This window comes from Choloepus didactylus, chromosome 6 (genome assembly GCF_015220235.1).
Source record: "Choloepus didactylus isolate mChoDid1 chromosome 6, mChoDid1.pri, whole genome shotgun sequence".
Taxonomy (NCBI): domain Eukaryota; kingdom Metazoa; phylum Chordata; class Mammalia; order Pilosa; family Megalonychidae; genus Choloepus; species Choloepus didactylus.
Window position 1 is genome coordinate 47,076,026 of NC_051312.1, and position 12,821 is coordinate 47,088,846.

General features: G+C 39.4%; 1 protein-coding gene and 1 pseudogene across 1 annotated transcript in view; one reads left to right on the plus strand and one right to left on the minus strand.

Moving 5' to 3' along the window:
• The window catches only part of QSER1 (glutamine and serine rich 1), a 99,612-nt gene that overhangs the window by 70,795 nt on the left and 15,996 nt on the right, over positions 1 to 12,821 (minus strand). The gene's annotated exons all lie outside the window — the stretch shown is intronic.
• Positions 7,281 to 9,118, plus strand: LOC119536245 (annotated as a pseudogene).

Genomic DNA, 12,821 nt, shown 5'->3' on the forward strand with positions numbered 1-12,821 from the left:
CTAACCCGGTGGCCCGATCTCCAATAATTGTCTAACTACACAGCCTTTACCTTGTCATTGCAAAAACCTCGTGACTGGCCCCGCTTCTATCCCCTTACCCTGGTTTTCAACTTTAGGGTCCTATGATCACAAACACAGCTCCTAATGTTTATTAATGAAGTCAGCCCAGAACTAACCCTCCCCAGTTCCTAAGCTATCGCACCAGACGAAGCTGGATTTAACCAAAATGGGCCCATCTGACATGGACAGTAACTTAGACTTTAACCTATAAGCGACCTGTACCTCATAATACTAGAAATCACACCCATCGTCACATTAAGGATGCCATTTTCTTATGTTCTGTGGCTAAGCACATAATCGGTTTGTGCATGCTCAATAACGAGATCATCTCAGACCACTCTACTCATTCGAAAGCTTGACCATCTTTTATTTATTTATTTTAATGCATTGTATTGAGATATATTCACACAACATACAATCCATCTGAAGTATACAATCACTGGCTCACAGTATCATCACATACTTGTGCATACACCACCATTAGCAAATTTAGAACATTTTCATTACTCCAGAAAAGAAATAGAAAACCCAAATCCCCCTATACTTCTTATCCCCCCCTATTACTGATTGATAGGATTGGTGTATATTTGTTACTGTTGACAAAAGATGTTAAAATATTACTGTTAACTATTAAAAAACAAACAAAAAAAAGTTTTAAGGTATGTGAATTATATCTCAATTTTAAAAGTTGCCTAACTTTAGTGATCATTGGTAATTTTCCATGAACTGTTGAACACTATCAAACACAGAGATAGTTATAAATAAGCCTCATTGTCATGCACCTCTTAAATCTCCTATGACTGGCCCATCTCCATATAGCAAATAATAGTGATTTTTCTGTTAATCTGTACATAATATTTTTATGGCTTTAAAACAAGTTTTCAGAAGGTATTAATTCATGTAATAATGTGATTGTCACTGGTCTGTTGAAGTTTTTGTTTATTTTTTAAAGAAAAGTCAGATTATTTTAAAAAAAATTATCCTTAAAAAAAACATTGCATGCCTCAAAATATGGTCTTTGTTTCTAATTCCTATATTTGGACCAGTATACAATCTCCTTTGAATAAATGTACATTTATTTAAGGTAGGACCTACTATGGCCCAGCACAGCCTTCCATAGATCAAAGCCATGAAGGAGTGGTAGGGAAAGAGAGAGAACTTTTGCCATCCCTTTTTATGCTCCAAACATTACATGAGCCTAGGGACAAGGAATAAGCCAAAGGATAAGGATCACATTTGCCCCAATCTTCAGTCTTCCAGCCTAGGACATAACTTTAACCCCCACATGGTAATGAGTGTGGTAAGGACTCAATCTTGAAGACAAAGAGGGTCAGAATTTTGCAAGGGGATGGGGGCAAGGGGGTCTGATCTTTTTCTCAATCACTGTAACCTAAATACCAAAAAAGAAAAAAGTTTTTCCTCAAAGTAAAATCAAACTAAAAATTAAAGATAATTTCTTCAGTTTCCACTCTGTACCTTGTTTACTAAATATGAACATTCTTTCCCTAACATTTAATGTAATTTGATTTATCAAAAAAATATTTTAAAGTGGATGATAAAGCTGAGAAAAGTCTCATCTAAAATAGCAAATCATGCTATGAAGATGGTAAATAAGGAAAAATGCTTTTGAATACACTATTCACAACATTCTATCTTAAGTTTTATATCTAAATATTAATAATACACACAAATCTACTCTGAGTAGCCTACACTCATGCCCATAATGCGTAAGAAATAAAGCACATCCAAGTTTAAAATCAGTTAGCAAATGTTCCATAAAATAGTTAAATCCCACACAAACAAGCCAGTACTTGCACACAGGCAGTAAGTTACTTAAGCACTGAATGCATGATTTTGCCCTCAGTAGCCATTATCACTTTCTTTTCTTTGTGTTAAAGAATTTAGCCACTGAAAATTACAATATGATAAAACGAGTTCTCCTTAAGCACTGAAAATATTTTTTTTAGTCTTAGACTCAATTTTTGATAGCTAAGGAAGATAAGAACCCTGGACTGGAAGTTAGGAGCCCCAGACTCCAGTCCTGATTCTGCAAATAACATTCTATAACACTTTGAGTGAAGAAATTACTTAATCTTTTAGAGTCCTAGTTTTCCTAATTCCTAATGTTCCTTGCAGTTCAAATATTCTGAGTTTAGCTAAATCTTTTTACTCTGTCTAAAACAAAATTAATCCCTATTTCCTAATATAAAATATGTCTTACACATTGAGTACAGAAACAGAGTTTACTGAATTAATTTGTGAAATGGACTCCAGCATATATCTGTCCCACTCATACCTAGATGCCAAATATTTTATATATTCTTATTTCAGCTAATTACATTCAGAATTAAAAACAAAAACCTTATTAAGTAATTATTTACCATGAGACTGGAAAAATAAATCAATGAACCTTGAAACAATTGTGTAAAAAGCACACGTTTTGCAAATAGGTCACTGGATTCAAGTTTAGTTCTGTACTTCAAAAATTCTATGACTTGAGGCTAAGTCTCAGTTTCCTCAACTGTAAAATAGGGATTGTAACAACTACCTACGAAAGTTCGTTGCAAGAATAAATGATAGAGCATGAATATAGCACTTAGTACTGTGACTGGCATATAATAAATGCTTAGTTTTATTATTGCACTAAAAGGTCAGGTCTACATTTGTACAACTAACTGCCAGGTATTGTACAAGGCACTAGAAGATACAGAAATAAAAAAGGTATGGACAGATAAACGTAACACAGTATGGGAAGAAGAAGAAGAGGAATACTCTTAAGAAAAGAAAAAGAATCACTCACAAAAACCAACCTGAACAATTGTGTATGCATTCAGTTTGAGGTATTCATAACAGGTATCATGAGAAATACCCAAAAGGAGCTAATGAACATTCATTCTCACTTAAGAGGTCAGGAGAATAATGGGAGCTGGAAATAAAAAGCTGGGAATAATTACCAGTTGGGTGCCTTTTCCTAAACCATGGAAGTAGGTGAAATTGCCCAAGAGCAGTTGAGGACAGAACCTACTGGGACACTACCTTTACAGCTATGACCAATGATATTAATACCCACATCTCAAGGATGTTATCTGGAGTTCAAAATTCCCTGCAACCCAGCTAAAACCCAACCCTTCTCTCTTCCCTCTCAAGGTATTACAGAAGGAATTATATAAGTAAAATTATTACATGGATCTATTCTATCTTATTTAAAGAAAAAATGCAATCATTCATAACTTGGTATTTTTACAATTAATTATCTGAACGATGGAGGAACAGGGAATCACAAAGGAGACGGAAAAGACCAATATGCTAGGAAGTGTGCTGAAGGAAGGGAGAATGGCAGGAAATTCATTCACCTGGAGAGGTAGTTGGCAAGGGTTATACATGCAGAGCCTTGTAAGCACAATAAGTTTGGGGTTTTTTCTAGGTGCAGTGGGAAACTGAAAGAGTTTAGAAAGCATTATTATGACTAAATTTACATTTTTAAAAGATGACTAGTTGTGTGGAGAACTGGCAAGAGACAGACATGAATGGAAGCAGAGTACAATTCCTAAGACTTTGGTAGCAGCCCAGCTAAAGGATGATGGTGGCCTGGACCAGAATGATGGTAGCGGAAATGGAGAAAAGTGGATAGATTTGGGAATTATTTTGAGACAGATTCATTGATGGATTAGGTGGGGGGGGCGGGGAGGGCGGGTTGGCTTGGACAACTTTTGAGTGAAATGGCGAAGGACTATGGGAATGGGGTAGAAAACAATTAACGGGGCAAAAATCAAGAGTTTAGTTTTGGACATTGTTAGGACCCAGCGCCTGGGGCCCTGCCCCCTCCTCCATTTCTGAGATACCCACAGCCTACAGGACCAGGCAACAGCCCTCCCCCCACCACCAGCCCCCAGGGGGGAAAGCATTACAACTTCCCTCCCTAATCACTTTTAGTATCCAAATCTTGGTAGACCTTGTTGTAACCAAATCTTCTCTCTCTCTCTGCAGAATGGCAGAACGCTGACTTCAATCTCCTGACCCACTGCCATCAGGAAAAACTGCCTCCTGTTTTGTAAGTCCCTAATTGAACTCATGAGTAACTCTGTGCCAGGGATGTTCTTTGATCTTGGAGCTAATCTGGGTTGGAACAGACATGTTAATTCTCAGACACTTAAATGCCCATGAAACAGCAAAGTATCAAATAAGCAGGTATCTATAAAACAGGAGCTCAAAGGAGATTTCTGAGCTTGAGAAACAAATCTTATCTTTTACTTGGGTTCTATAGCTCCCTTTCTCAGGGGCTTTCCCCTCTGTGGTAGACTGAGTTATGTAGCCCAATTTAGACATGCTCTTAATCTTAAACCTGCATTCCTGTGGGTGTGAACCCACTGAAAATAGGACTCCTAAAATGTTATTAAGATAGGCCTTAGTCTGGATTACTGGAGGCCTTATAAAGAGAACACCACAGGGAGGAGGCAGAATCAGGACCTTAGCAGAACCTGGAAGAGAAAGGAGAGTACATCCCTATGTGATGGGAAAGCTAAGGAATCCCAAGGAGTGCCAGCAAGGCAGTACCAGAATGCCAGCTTTCAGAGAGAAGCAAACCTTGCCAATACCTAGATTTTGGAGGTCTAGCCTCAAAACAGTAAGCCAATAAATTCCTATAGTTTAAGCCAAAGCATTTCGTGGTATTTGTGATAGCAGCTCAGGCAAACACCCTCCTTCAGGAATTGCTCCTGCATCAATCTTCTCTATTAAATCATTCCTGTCGCTCTGAGCAGCTCCTATGTTTTAAAAAATAACACCTTTAACCCTACAACCATCCTCCAGCTACCCTAACTCCTTCTTTCCCTTTACCTCTTCACAATCACTCTCTCTGCTTCCTTTCTTCCCAGTTACTCCTCAACTCCCCTCCAGATTTGTCTTCTGCATCCTCCATTACTCTGCAACTTTTGATTAGGTGACTAAGATCACTTCTTCCTTCAAACAATCTCTTGCCTTGGCTTCTCTGGCACTGACTCTTCTTGTGCTCCTCATTCTTGGTCTCTCTTCTCTGTTTCTTCCTCCTCTACCCAACTTATAAATACTGGCATTCCCAAAGCTCCATTCCTGGGAACCCTCACTTCTCTCCCTATCCCTAGGGGAGCTCATCTTTCACCATGGATTTAAACATTCCTGTGCCCAGCTTTTTCTAAGGCAACAATCAAAACTGTGTGCAAAGACGTATAATAAGATGTTTATAACAACACTGTTTATGATAGCAAGCAACAGTAGACAACTTTGACATCTAACAATGGAGATCCATTAAAATTATTATTTTATATCCATACAAGGGGCTATTATGCAGCCCTTAAAAATGGTGTAGTACCATAAAAAAAAAATGGTATAGTAGAGATTCTGAGAAGATGACAAAGTAGGAAATGCTAGGATCAGTCCCTCTACTGAAACAGCTATTGAACTGACAAGCTGTCTGTATAAATCACTTTTAAACTCTGGAGTCTAGAGGACTATTTTGCAGTATCCAGGGAGGAACAGGATTAAGACACTGATAATCTGTGATAAATATGGTGATTTTATCCCTGCAGAGGCTACCATCCCTTCATCCAACCTCGTGGCAAGCAGCAGTGGTGACTGGAGCTTGGTTTCCTAGCACAGCTTGCTGGGACCAGGGTGGGACAAAAAGACCTAGTTTTCCAAACTCCTGGTGTAGGTGTGGTCTGACTGCAGATCTCTACTATTGATCAACTAATTCAGATCACTGGGGGCCAGGTCTGAGGGCAGTCATTGTTCCAAACCCTCTCTGCAAACCAGCAGAGGGATCTTAAAGACAGTAACATTACTCGAAACTACAGAAAACAGTTAAACAGCTGCATTAACTGGGCAAGTGCTGAATCAAAAAACATAGCTTCAAAAGCCATAGAAGCTCCTGACGCACTTGCCAGCACCCTGCCCCACCCCCTCCACAATGGAGGGATGAGCCAACTTGTGCGACTATTGTGGGTTCCTGGTCCTGTTCCATAGTGTGGCCCCATGGAACTGGCCCTGTGTGCATACTGGGGTACATGGATGCCAGTGCCTATCTATTGGATAGGAACATGTCTTAGGTTTTGCCCTCCCAGAGTTTGTCCTGAGGGCAGAAAAGCCCCTTACTTGCAGAAAGCTGAGACAATGCGAAAAACAATTAAGTTTAAATACCCTGGGGGAAAGACTACCTGCATTAAATCATTCAAGAGGGCACCTAGGATGCGGTAAAGTCTATTTCAAAGGGAGGAGAGGGAGTGTTCAGTCAAACTTCCATACACTGTAAAAAGAGAATTTCTAAGGCCTCTAGCAAGCACTAGCCCAGGAAAAGAAGCAGGCTCCAGGCCTCCCCAGCTCCATGCAGGCTCAGATAAGACAGAAAGGACCCAGCACTTCTTACTTGCCTCAAAATGATCTTCTTGGTAGGAGAGCCAACCTCTAAAGGAGGTAAGAGCCAAAGTAGAGCCAATTTATAAAGATACTGGGTGGTGCTTTTTGCCTTGGTGTGTTTTGATTAGCTCCTGGCATTCAAAAACATCTATCACATCACTAGCTGGATACAGACTTAAGGAAAGACAGTGCAGGGACTAAATGCCAGAGTTAACACATTAAAAAATCAAAATGTACACTGTGAAACAAAGGATTACAAGAAACAGGAAATGATGGCTCATCCAAAGGAATAAAATAAAAGTCCAGAAACCATCAACAAAGAGGACCAGACTTTGGACTTACCAGATAGAGATTTTAACAAAATGACCCTCAATATGCTCAAAGAGATAAAGGAAAACACAGAGAAAGAACTAAAAGATATGAGGAAAATAATTAATGAACAATAAGGGAATCTCTCCAGAGAAATACTGGAGTTGAAGAATACAGTAATTGAAATGAAAAATTCCTTAGATGGTTTCCACAGCAGACTGGAGATGGCAGAATAAAGAACCAATGATCTTAAGGACAAGGCAACTGAAATGATTCAGACTGAGAAGAAAAAAAGAATAAAAAAGAGTAAACAGAGCCTCAGAGACTTGTGAGCTTAAGGACAAGGCAACTGAAATGATTCAGACTGAGAAGAAAAAAAGAATAAAAAAGAGTAAACAGAGCCTCAGAGACTTGTGAGACACTATAAAGTGTACCAATATATGCATTATGGGAGTCAGAGAAGGAAAGAGAAAGGAGCAGAAAGAATATTCAAAGAAATAATGGCAGGAGACTCCCCAAATTTAACAAAAGACATTTAAGAAGACTAATGAATTCCAAATAGGATAAACTCAAAGAGAACCATTCCCAGACACATAGTAATCACACTCTCCAATGCCAGTGACAAGGAGAGGGTTCTGAAAGCTGCAAGAGAAAAGCAACAAGTTATGTACAAGGGAGTCCCAATAAGATGAAGTGCCAATTTCTCTTCAGAAACAATGGAGGCAAGAAGGCACAAATATTTAAAGTGCTAAAAGAAAACAACTGTCAGGAAGCACCAGGACAATGGGGACCCAGGACAACGAGTACTACTACTATTCAAAGTAGTGCTCACTGGGGACTCGGGCATGGGGAAGAGCAACCTGCTCTCATGTGTCACCCGCAGTGAGTTCAATCTGGAGAGCAAGAGCATCATCAGTGTGGAGTTCGCCAACTGCAGCATCCAGGTGGACAGCAAGACCATCAAGGCGCAGATGTGGGACATGGCTGGCCAGGAGTGCTAACTGTGCCATCACCTCCGTGTACTACCGTGGCAAAGTGGGCATGCTGCTGGTGCATGACATCGCCAAGCGCCTGACATATGAGAACACGGAGCACTGGCTGAAGGATCTGCAGGACTATGCAAACAGCAACATCGTCATCATGCTGGTGGGCAACAAAAGCGACCTGCACCACCTGCGGGCTGTGTCCACTGATGAGGCCCGTGCCATCGCCGAAAAATACAACTTGTCCTTCATTGAGACCTCAGCCTTGGCTTCCACCAATGTAGAGGAAGCTTGCAAGAACATCCTCACAGAGATCTACCACATTGTGTTACAGAAGCAGATCACCGACAGCGCCGCCCATGACAAGTCCCCCAGCAACGTGGTGGACATTAGCGTGCCACCCACCACTGACAGACAGAAACCCAACAAGCTGCAGTGCTGCCAGAACCTGTGACCGCCCTGTGCCCCCATCCAGAGCATGTGTGCCCGGCCTCATCCTCACAGCCCACCCCTCTCTGCAGTGTCATCTTGCTCTGCCCCCACCCTTTCTGCCCCTTGGTGACTGCCTTGCTCCTGCCCTTTCATCAACCTCCACACAGCTCCAGTAGCCAGGCAAGGAAGAGTGGGAGTTGAGTGGCACCTCCTGTCCTGGCCCGAGGAAAGCTAGAAGCCTTGGCTTCCTGTACCTAATCTTCTTGGTCCCGGTGGCACCTGGTAGGGTGTGGAAGGTGGCAAGAGACACAGGGTAGGTCAGAAGCAAGGAGATGGGCAAACTGAACAGGCTGCTTCTGTTTTCCACAGCAGACTCCAGGGAGCAATGGCCTCCCTCTCTCTATGGCCAACTGGCCCAGCTGGCCCCTTGTCCCCACCCAGACCCCCCTCTGGGGCAGGCGGCCACTCTGGGTCTTGGCATCCCACCTGCTCCCCATGTACAGCCAGCACTGGCAGGCCTTCGATTCCTCTCCTGCACATGCATGACTCCAGCTCCTGTCTGTAGATTATGCTAGGAGAAGAACCCTCTCTACCTCACCTGCCTTGTCTGCATGCAGGGCTCCCTCTGCCCCCTTCCCAGCCCCGTCAGCCCTGTCTATCTAGTCTCTCCACCCAGTCAGGAACCTGTTTGCAAGTGAAGCAATATCTCCATGTTTTGCATATACAACCGCTCTTGTAGCCTTTGTTTTTTTGTTATTGTAGAGAAACAAAGATTTTTATACACTTTGTAAGATTTACACCAAACCCTAGCTCTCGATCTCTTTTTCTTCCCTTGCACTGTTGCCTGATGCCTCGTTTCCCTCGCCCATTACTAAAATGTATAATCCAACTTCCTGTACAGAAAAAAAAAAAAAACTGTCAACCAAGAATTTTATATGCAGCAAGATTTTCTTTCAAAAATGAGGCAGAGATTTAGACATTCTCTGATAAACAAAAACAGAAGGAGTTCATTATTGCTAGAACTGCCCCAGAAGCAAGGCTAAAGAGTTCTTCAGACTGAAAGGACATTAGATAGTGGAATCAAAGCAGACTAAAGAAATAAAGACCAGCGGTATAGGTAACCATTTGGGTAATTATAAACACCAGTATTACTGTATTGTATTTCTTACTTCCTACAGGTGCTAAAATGCAAATGCATAAAAAGCAGTGATAAATCTATGTTTTTGGACATGTAATGTACAAAGATACAAAGGTTAACAGGTACCCAAAAAATGGTGGGGGGACAGAAGGCTATAGGAAAAGTATATGTGCATGCTATTGAAGTTTTTAATGTGTTATGAAGTTGGCATTTTAATAATTGGTTAATTATTTGGTAACCCACAAACTTGATTCTTACTTCATGTGCTAGTTTGGATATATTATGTCTCGCCAAAAGTCATATCCTTTTTTTTTTTTAAAGCCATACTCTTTAATGCAATCTTGTGCGGGCAGATGTATTAGTGTTGATTAGATTGGAATCCGTTCCCTGGAGATGTGACTCAATCAACTGTGGGTGAAACATTTGACTGAATTATTTCCAAGGAGATATGGGCCCCACCCATTCAGGGTGGGTCTTGATTTAATCACTGGAGTCCTATAAAAGAGCTCACAAACACAAGGATCTCAGCAGCTGAGAGGGACATTTTGGAGAGCAGCTCAGAGAGAAATTTTGGAGATGGCCACTGAAAGCAGACTTTTGCTGACACTTTGGAGATGCTAGCCCAGTGTTTGCTCCAGAGAAGCTAAGAAAGGAAAAAACACCCCAAGAGCAACATTTCGAAGAATGCACAGGAGCTTAAAGAGGAACTGGAACACAACCCGGGATCAGCAGATGCCAGCCACGTGCCTTCCCAGCTAACAGAGGTTTTCTGGACACCACTGGCCTTCCTTTGGTGAAGGTATACTCATGTTGACGCCTTAATTTGGACATTTTCATGGCCTTCAGCCTGTAAATGTGTAACCAGATAAACCCCCTTTATAAAAGCCAATCCATTTCTAGTATTTTGCATAACAGCAGCACTGGTAAACTGGAACACTTTGTAAGATAGATAAATATATATATATATATATGTATGAATGTAAATGGATTAAAGAATTGAATGTTAAAAAAGAAATTACCTAAGTTTTAGAAGAAAATAGAGTTGAAGATTTGTATAACCCCTTGGGTGGGAAAGGTATGACACTGAAGGAAGAATGAATCCATTTGGGAAAAGAGCAGCTATTTGACCACATGAAGCTCTAAAATAATTTTATATATTTTGGCATTTTTTTGAGCTACCTACACCATTTACTGATGTCTATACATGCACCCATATTACACTGTTTTAATTATTATAGCATTAGCGTATATAAATACCCTAATAAATTATTATAATGCTATAATAAATTATTACAGCATTAGGGTACATAAATAAAATATATTTATTGAGATATATTCACATACCACACAAAGCATCCAAAGTATACAATCACTGGCTCACTGCATCATCACATAGTTGTGCATAAATGCCCATGATCAATTTTAGAACATTTTCATTACTCCAAAACAGAAATAAGAATAAAAAATAAAACCAAATCCTCTATATCTCTTACCCCCCACCCCCACTGTTGACCCATGGTTCTGGTGTAGTAAATTTGACACCACTGATGAAAGAATATTAAAATATTAGAGTACATTTAACATCTGCAAGTACAAGTCCTCCCCCCACCATTCTTTTTCATTATTTTCTTGGTTATTCAAATATGTTTATTTTATCAACCTGAACTTCAAAATCACTTTGTCAGGTATACTGTCACGTATACACACACACGAACACACAGATTCCCATTATGATTTCAACTGGAATTACATTAAGCATGTGTGGGTCTGTGCATGCACTTAAATTTTTCTTATGAGAGATTTATATTGAGTACTCCCATTCAAGACCATGTAACATCTCTCCATTTATTAATGATTTCTCTTTAAGCCCTCAGTGAAGTTTCAGTTTTCTAAATATGGGTCCTGCAAAGACTTTAAAGTCTTCTATGCTATCTTTTTCACCTTTTTATTGTGATTACATTGAAAGTTTTGAACATGAATGATATCAGATCAGTAATGCACTTAGTGTTATAGAAAATGGGGAGGATTTTTCATTTGCGATCAATTCAAGAAAGTGTTAATTTTAAAAATATACCAAGAAATTATCTTTGTTGACAGAGCAAAAACAGGAAAAACAAACATGCATTTGAAAAAGTTCATTTATCTTGACAAAAGTGGTTTTTCATTTAACACAGAGTATTGATCAAAAGTTTTGAGAAACTATATTGAAAGTGAATGGCTCATATAAGCATTTCCTCTGAGAAATATCCATGGAAAATTATAACACAAAACTGCTTGATATGCTAGAAAATTCTGACACAACATCAATACTGGAAAAAAAAATTATGCCAATAATTCAGAAGATTGTTTAGGAAAGAATTCCTTAGAAAGGAGATCTATGTTAAATTACTAGCTGAGACTAATTTTTGAGGATGTCAGCTATATACTAAATGCACATTAACTTATGTAAACTATAGGTAACGCTGGAGAAGAACAAGTGAACTCACATAAAAAGGCAACTATCTCAATATCCAACACACAGCCATCATAAGCGAGAATAAATTTGAGTACCATCAATATGAAAGATTTACTACTACGAGTATAGAATATGTAACTTTTTATTCCTATTTTAATGAACAGTTTGAATTTGAGAGGGAGCTTTGACTACCTGAAGCTGTTAAAAGTTATATATACATTTTGCCCAGACTGCTGCTGTTCTAGATAGTTGAAAGGCACAGTAGGACATGGACGTGCCATATTTTTAATTCATTTATTTTCCTCTTCAATATTTATAGTACCCTTGTCCTTTTGGAAAACCAAACATTTTTCCCATATTGCATCCATTTTCCCTCTCAACTTAAATATCCATTGCTGGTGGACTGTAAACTGGTGCAGGCTCTTTGGAAAACATTATAGTAGTTCCTTAAAATGGTAAACACAGAGTTACCATAAAACTCAGCAATTCTACATCTACCTAGGTGTATATCCAAGAAAAATAAAAATGTACATCCATGCAAAAACTTGTACATGAATGCTCATAGCAGCATTATTCGTAATAGCTAAAAAGTAGAAACCCAAATGTCCGTCAACTACTGAATGGATAAAGTATCCATTTGGCTATAAAAAGTAACAAACTATTAATATATGCTACAATATGGATTTATCTCAAAATCATTATGCTCAAGCAAGTCAGACACACAAAAAACACATATTGTATTATTCCATTTATATGAACTATCCAGAAAAGGAAATGTACAGAGATAGAAAGTAGACTAAATTGTTGCCTAGGATTGAGGATGAGTGGGAGTGACTGTAAATGGGCATGAGGTTTCTTTTTGGGATGACGTATATGTTCCAAAATTAGACTGTGGTAATACCCTAAAAATCACTGAATTGTATACTTAAAATGGATAAATTTTATGGCATGTAAATTCTACCTCAATAAAGCTGTTAAAAAAAAAAAGTGTTAGAGGAGTCAAATGGCCTGGATTTGAATCCCCCTGAATCTCCTATCACCAACTAAGGGACCC